The following is a 7,737-nucleotide window of genomic DNA, read 5'->3' as shown; positions in this document are numbered from 1 at the left end:
CGGAGAAACAGAGCTCTTCCACCTACTTCTTCATACCCCAAATGCCTGCAATAGCCAGAACTGCACCAGACCAATGCCAGGAGCCAGGAACTCCATCTGGATCTCCCACATGCGTGTCAGTGACAAGTGCATTAGCAGGAGGCTGAACCAGAAAATATGGAATAATTGGCACTTGAACCAGGTACTCTGACATAGGATGCAGGCATCCCAAGCATTGACTTAACCCACCATAACACAAGGTCCACCCGAATACATGGTTTTACTTTGTATATTTTCATTTTCAGGACTCCTCAAATGTCATCTCCTCAGAAACCTTCCTTGTCTGTCTAACATAGCATCCCTGCATTTTGTTCCCTCGACAAATGTTGTCCACTATGTGCTGGGCAGAGGTCTCAGCTCTGAGTATACAGCAGTGGACAAGAAGGGCTCCTGTGTTCCCCTCAGGAAGTTTATGGTCTTGGGGACAGAGCGAACAGACCACACTGACAACTACACAGCAGCAGCAGCAGCAGCTGAAGGAGATTTTAGGCAGAGCAAGTGTGAAGGCCTGTCCTGTTGGGAGACTAGAGGTGTGGAGATCCGCAGGAAGGCTGCAGAGGGAGCCACCAGCAGGGTTACACAGGCTTGGCGGGCCATAGTGAGTAGCCATAGTGAGCAGCTTAGGTTTTTACTCTAATTGGGATGGGGAGCCAAGGAAAGTATTAAGGATGTTAGAAAGGGATCATCAGCACACAGTAGGCACTTTGAAAGTAGTGCTAGGACTTTGCAATTGCAAACACAATGGGAAGTACAGTTGGTGCCGTATGAAGGTTCTGACAAAAACCACAAGCTGGTTGCTCAAGAGTTCCTGAGCCCACCCCAGACACAGCCCAGTGTGAAAAGGGACTGTGGTGGCCGGCGCCATGGCTCAATAGGCTAATCCTCTGCCTGCGGCGCCGGCACACTGGGTTCTAGTCCCGGTCGGGGCGCCGGATTCTGTCCTGGTTGCTCCTCTTCCAGTCCAGCGCTCTGCTGTGGCCCGGGAGGGCAGTGGAGGATAGCCAAGTGCTTGGGCCCTGCACCCGCATGGGAGACCAGGAGAAGCACCTGGCTCCTGGCTTCGGATCAGCACGGTGCGACGGTTGCAGCGCGCCGGCCGCAGTGGCCATTGTTGGGTGAACCAATGGAAAGGAAGACCTTTCTCTCTCTCTCTGTCCACTCTGCCTGTCAAAAAAAGAAAAAGGGACTGTGGTATCACTGAGTGTGACTCTTGACACGTGACTAAATGTCCCTGAGTCTCATTTCTTTATAGCTCTTTGGCCTCCCACCCTGCTGTACTTCCTAACACATCACCACCTAAAATTACACTACCTGCTTTCCATTTCTCTCTCACTAGAACATGAGCCCCTTATCAGCAGAACTTTTTTTTTTATAAACTTTTATTTATTCGAAAGTCAGAGTTACACAGAGAGAGAAGGAAAGGCAGAGAGAGAGAATCCCCCATCTGCTGGTTCACTCCCCAGATGGCCACAACGGCTGGCCGGAGCCACACTGATCCAAAGCCAGGATCCAGGAGACTCCTCTGGATCTCCCACACAGGTGCAGGGGCCCAAGGACTTGGGCCATCCTCCACCACTTTCTCAGGCCACAGCAGAGAGCTGGATTGGAAGTGGAGCAGCCAGGACTTGAAGCTGCGCCCACATGGGATGCCGACACTGCAGGCGGTGGCTTTACCCATTACACCACAGTGCCAGCCCCGTCGGCAGAACTTTGACTCGTTTACTGCTGCATCCTAAGAACACTGTCCAAGGCTTCAGGTACTGCATCAGTGTGTGCAAACAGAATGCATGCATTCATGAATTTCATAGTTTCTACCCATTGAGATGACTCAGAAATCATGCTTATTTTACTGAAATGAATATCACAGCCAGTATCTTTCTTCTTCCAACTTTTGCACTGTCATTTCTTTCTTCAGTTTCTCCCATCATTCCTATTGTTATTATGTGAAACAGAGAGCTGTGCTGAGACACATCCCATCTGGTGATTCACTTCACAATTGCCTACAATAACTGGGGCTGCACCAGGCTGAAGACAGGAGCTGGGCACTCAAGCCAGGTCTCTCAAACGGATAGCAGGGACCCAAGTACTTGGGAAATCACTGCTGCCTCACAGATTGTGCATTAGCAAGAGGCTCGAATCGACAGCAGAACTGAGGGACTAGCATTGTGGTGCAGCAGGTTAAGGCTACTGAGATGCTGGCATCCCATATCAGAGCACCGGTTCAAATCCCAGCTACTCTGCTTCCAGTCCAGCTCCCTGCTAATGTTGACTGGTAGAAGCAGATACCAGCCCAAGTATTAGGGCCCCTGCCACCCACATGGGAGATCTGGATGGAGTTCCAGAATCCTGGCTTCTACATGGCTGAGCTCCAGCCATTGCGGCCATTTGGGAAGTGAACCAGCAAATGGAACTTCTCTTTTTCTCTGTCTCTCCACTCTGTGTCACTCTCTGTCTCTCCCTGTGTTACTCTGCCTCTCTAATAAATAGATCTAAAAAAAAAAAAAAAAAAAAAAGCAGAACAAGACTCAAACCCAGGCACTCCAATATTGAATGCTGGATGCCTACCTCCCTTCCACCATTTTTAAATGGTTATAAAAATGCCTTTTTATTTATTTATTTTTTGAAAAATTTTTTTCTTTTTGACAGGCAGAGTGGATAATGAGAGAGAGAGAGACAGAGAGAAAGGTCTTCCTTTTTGCCGTTGGTTCACCCTCCAATGGCCGCTGTGGCCTGCGCATTGCGCTGATCCAAAGCCAGAAGCCAGGTGCTTCTCCTGGTCTCCCATGCGGGTGCAGGGCCCAAGGACTTGGGCCATCCTCCACTGCCTTCCCGGGCCATAGCAGAGAGCTGGCCTGGAAGAGGGGCAACCGGGACTAGAACCCTGTGTGCCAGTGCCGCAAGGCGGAGGATTAGCCTGTTAAGCCATGGCGCTGGCCAAAAATGTCTTTTTATTTTTAAAGTTTTGTGCTATGGTTATAATTCACTTAAATTGCTATTTACTATTCCATTTATAGCTTAAGATTTTTTAAGGTTTGCTACAATCTACTTATTTGTAATTTTGTGATACAAAGTAACCCAACAGAATCACTGTACCCATACAATTTAATGAATAACAGCTTTGTACACTGGGGAAAAGATGACCACTTGAAGACATCTGATTCAATGTTGACATAAGTCACTGGTTAAACTGATTTAATGACATATGGATTTAGCATACAAAAGAAAAATCTAATCACACAGAAATGTAAAAAAAAAAAATAAACGTTGCTAGTGGAGCAACATGGTTATCAAGAAAATGTATGGCTTTTGAAAACAAATTTGGGGTTTAGCAGGAATCACTGAAAAAGTGACAATTTGGTTTCTGACTTTGTACAAGTGGGATAACACCTGTCTTGCTGAGTGCTTATAAGGATTAAGCTCAGTGTCCAGCAGATATTTAATGAAAGGCAGCCATGCATGATTTTCAATATTTCTGATATTGCAAATGGTCATCTGTGGATAAACTGTTCAGCTTATATGTCACATAATAAACACTGTTCACATGAAACAGTAACATTTTATTGGTGAACTTTTAGAACAGGAATGAACTTTAAAAATCATCCAGGACAGGTTTTCCAAGTGTACTCAGAAGAACTCAACTCTGGACAGTGAGAAGGGACTCAAGGGGGAAGACCCAACCCCTACCTTCCAATTTCTTGAACCAGAGTAGTTCTGGTCACATTAATTCAGCTTTGGTTGAAGAGATGAATTCTCTAAGGATTAAAGAAAAATAAATAAAATAAACCAGGAACAAGGAAATTTGGCTCAGTAGTAAAGATGACAGTTAAGATGCTGTGTTGTGGCATCCCATATGGGTGCTGCTTCACGTCCCGGCTGCTCCGCTTCTGATTCACTGCCTGCTAATGCACCTGGGAGAGCAACAGAGGATGGCCCAAGTGCTTGGGTACCTGCACCCACATGGAGACTTGGATGAAGCTCCTGACTCCAGCCTGGTCCAGCACTGGCCATTGAGGTCATTTGGGGAGTGAACCAGCAGATGGAAGATTTCTCTTCCTCTATTCCTTTCAAATAAATAAATAAATCTTTTTTTTTAACTTTTATTTAATGAATATAAATTTCCAGTGTACAGCTTATGGATTACAATGGCTTCCCCCTCCCATAACTTCCCTCCCACCTGCAACCCTCCCCTCTCCCGCTCCCTCTCCTCTCCTTTCGCATCAAGATTCATTTTCAATTCTCTTTATATACAGAAGATCAATTTAGTATAAAGATTTCAACAGTTTGCACCCACATAGAAACACAAAGTGAAACATACTCTTTGAGTACTAGTTATAGCATTAAATCACAATGTACAGCACATTAAGGACAGAGATCCCACATGAGGAGCAACTGCACAGTGGCTCCTGTTGTTGACCCAACAAATTGACACTCTAGTTTATGGTGCCAGTAACCATCCTAGGCTGTCGTCATGAGTTGCCAAGGCTATGGAAGCCTTCCAAGTTTACCAACTCTGATCATATTTAGACAAGGTCATAAAAGAGAGAGTGAGGATAGTAACCAATGATCCTAAGAGTGGCATTTACCAGGTTTGAACAATTATACAGCATTAAGTGGGGAAGAGGACCATCAGTACACACAGGTTGGGAGTAGAGCCATTGGTGGTAGAGTAGAGGTTATGATTACAAAGGAATTCAAATAAATAAATAAATCTTTTAAAAAAAGTGACAGTTAACATGCCCAAATCCTATATTGTAGTACCTGGGTTCTATTCCTGGTTCCAAGAGGTAATGACTCAAATAATTGGGTGAGCAGCCCTTGCCATCCACATGGGAGATCAGAATTTAGTTCCTAGTTCCTGGCTTTGGCCTGACCCAGCCCTAACCACTGCAGGCACTTGGGGAATGCATCAGCAGAGAACCCTCAGGTAAATGAATGAACAAAACCAGATTGGAAATTACCAACCCCCTTATTATACCACCCAGGAAACTAGGGCTTACTAATCATGTTAAGTGGCAGAATCAGAACTTAAGTCCAGTGTTTTTTCCACTATATCACTGCTGTTTTTATTTAAAATTATAAAATAAGAAATTTTAAAAATAAGGTCTTAGCAGCAGTACACAATCTTTCTTGATGATTTGATTTTTTTTTGCTTTTTTTTTCCTTTTTTTAAATTTTTTCCCCCTCCCAAAACTTCCCTCCCACCCACAACCCTCCCCTTTCCTGCTCCCTCTCCCCTTCCAATCACATCATGATTCATTTTCAATTCTCTTTATATACAAAAGATCAGTTTAGCATATATTAGGTAACGATTTCAACAGTTTTGACAGGCAGAGTGGACAGTGAGAGAGAGAGAGACAGAGAGAAAGGTCTTCCTTTTTGCCGTTGGTTCACCCTCCAATGGCCGCCGCGGTTGGCGCGCTGCTGCTGGTGCACCGCGCTGATCCGATGGCAGGAGCCAGGTTCTTCTCCTGGTCTCCCATGGGGTGCAGGGCCCAAGCACTTGGGCCATCCTCCACTGCACTCCCTGGCCACAGCAGAGAGCTGGCCTGGAAGAGGGGCAACCGGGACAGAATCGGTGCCCTGACCGGGACTAGAACCTGGTGTGCCGGCGCCGCAAGGCGGAGGATTAGCCTAGTGAGCCACGGCGCCGGCCTGATGATTTGTTTTTAATAACCAAGTAAAGAAAACCTTAAATTTTTTCTTTTTAATCAATGAATGTACCAATTCTGGTTAATATTGAGTTGGATCTTTTTTACATGAGTAAAAAATTAAGGTATCCTTCATCATCATCCTCTGCAAATATTACTTGGAATTTTGAGGAGTAAGGTAATAAAAGACATTATTTTCCCTTCAGTATTTTGGTTCTCTCTAGGCATATAACCTCAGTTGACAAATTTCATGGCTGCATCTTGCATCTATCTTTTTTTTTTTTGACAGGCAGAGTGGACAGTGAGAGAGAGAGAGACAGAGAGAAAGGTCTTCCTTTTCTGTTGGTTCACCCCCCAATGGCCACTGTGGCCGGCGTGCTGCGACTGGCACACCACGCTGATCCAAAGCCAGGAGCCAGGTGCTTCTTCTGGTCTCCCATGCGGGTGCAGGGCCCAAGCACTTGGGCCATCCTCCACTGCACTCCCGGGCCACAACAGAGAGCTGGAGTGGAAGAGGAACAACCAGGACAGAATCCAGCACCCCGACTGGGACTAGAACCTGAGGTGCTGGCGCCGCAGGCGGAGGATTAGCCTAGTGAGCCGCGGCGCTGGTGTTGCATCTATCATTGTTACTGTTTTTATATAGTTCTAATGTAAACTCTTGGATCTGCCAGTGAAATTGTGGAAAGTAAGCCAACTGAACTGATCATCCTACCATGCTAAGAAATTGCACTAAGCAGTGGTGGCTCTGTTGTGATCTTTCTTGCTGGGATGGAACTTAAGTTCTGATGGAGAGGATACAATTAAGCAAAGTGTTGCCAAATTCACAAAGGCTGAGGAACCTACCTTTAGGAGGGGACAAAAGGTGACTTCCGCTGACTTCTGAATGAAGAGCCACCTGTTGGTTGGAGAATCAGAGGGAAAGCTTTCCAGTAAGGGGGTTTTGATATGGGGTAGAACAAGTGGGGCAGTGGAATGAGATGATGCCTGAGAGGAAGTAAGGAATGGATTATGCTGGACGTCTTCAGTCATGGCAGGGTTTTCTTTAATTTTTATTTTCACATATTTGAAAGGTAGAGACAGGAAGACATTCTCCATCTGCTAGTTCACTCCCCAAATGCCTGCAACAGCCAGGCCAAAGCCAGAAGCCCAAAACTTCATCCACATCTCCAATGTGGAAGGCAGGGACCCAAGCACCTGTTGCCTCCCAGCATGTGCATTAGCAGGAAGCTGGACTGGAAGCAGAAGGCAGAACTTGAATCAGGCACCCTGACATGGAATGTGAGCATCCCAAGGGGTGACCTAACTGCTGTATCAAATACCTGCCCCCTTAACCACCCCCATCTTAAACTTTCCTTTTTTTTTTATTTTTATTTTATAGATTTATTTATTTATTCGAGAGGTAGAGTTACAGAGAGAGGGAGAAACAGAGTGGGAGGTCTGGTTCACTCCTCAAATGGCCACAATGGCTGGAGCTGAGCCGACTCGAAGCCAGGAGCCAGGAGCTTCTTCTGGGTCTCCCAGGTAGGTGCAGGGGCCCAAGTACTTGAGCTATCTTCCACTGCTTTCTCAGGCCATAGCAGAGAGCTGGATTGGAAGTGGAACAGCCAGGACACAAACCAGCATCCTTAAGGGATGCTGGCACTGCAGGCGGAGGCTTAGCCCACTAGGCCACAGTGCCGACCCCAACTTTTCTTCCTTTTGCAAGGCATTTGGACCATATCCCAAATACTATGGAAAGTTTTAAGGTGGAAGCAACACAACTAGCTCTAGTTGAGTTAATGTTTTGTATAAGTTTCACGGATCCTAAGGAGCCTGCACAAACCTTCAGAGTCCATCTCTGCAGCCAAAGAAAAACTCATCACACACCAAATGGAGCAAGGGGTGCTACAGAAACCTCTCTCTTCAGTGCTGAAGGAGACAGCGCCTTGACAATGACAACTCTCAGAAAGCCCTAAGAGCTGGAAAACATGAAGCCATGTTAACAGCCAATAGTCTAACACGAGGAAAAAGCTGTAGGTTCTGAGTGGCCAATAAGCCCAGGTGGCCA

Source organism: Lepus europaeus, chromosome 7 (genome assembly GCF_033115175.1).
Source record: "Lepus europaeus isolate LE1 chromosome 7, mLepTim1.pri, whole genome shotgun sequence".
In the NCBI taxonomy this organism is placed as follows: Eukaryota; Metazoa; Chordata; class Mammalia; order Lagomorpha; family Leporidae; genus Lepus; species Lepus europaeus.
This window is presented reverse-complemented; position numbering follows the sequence as displayed.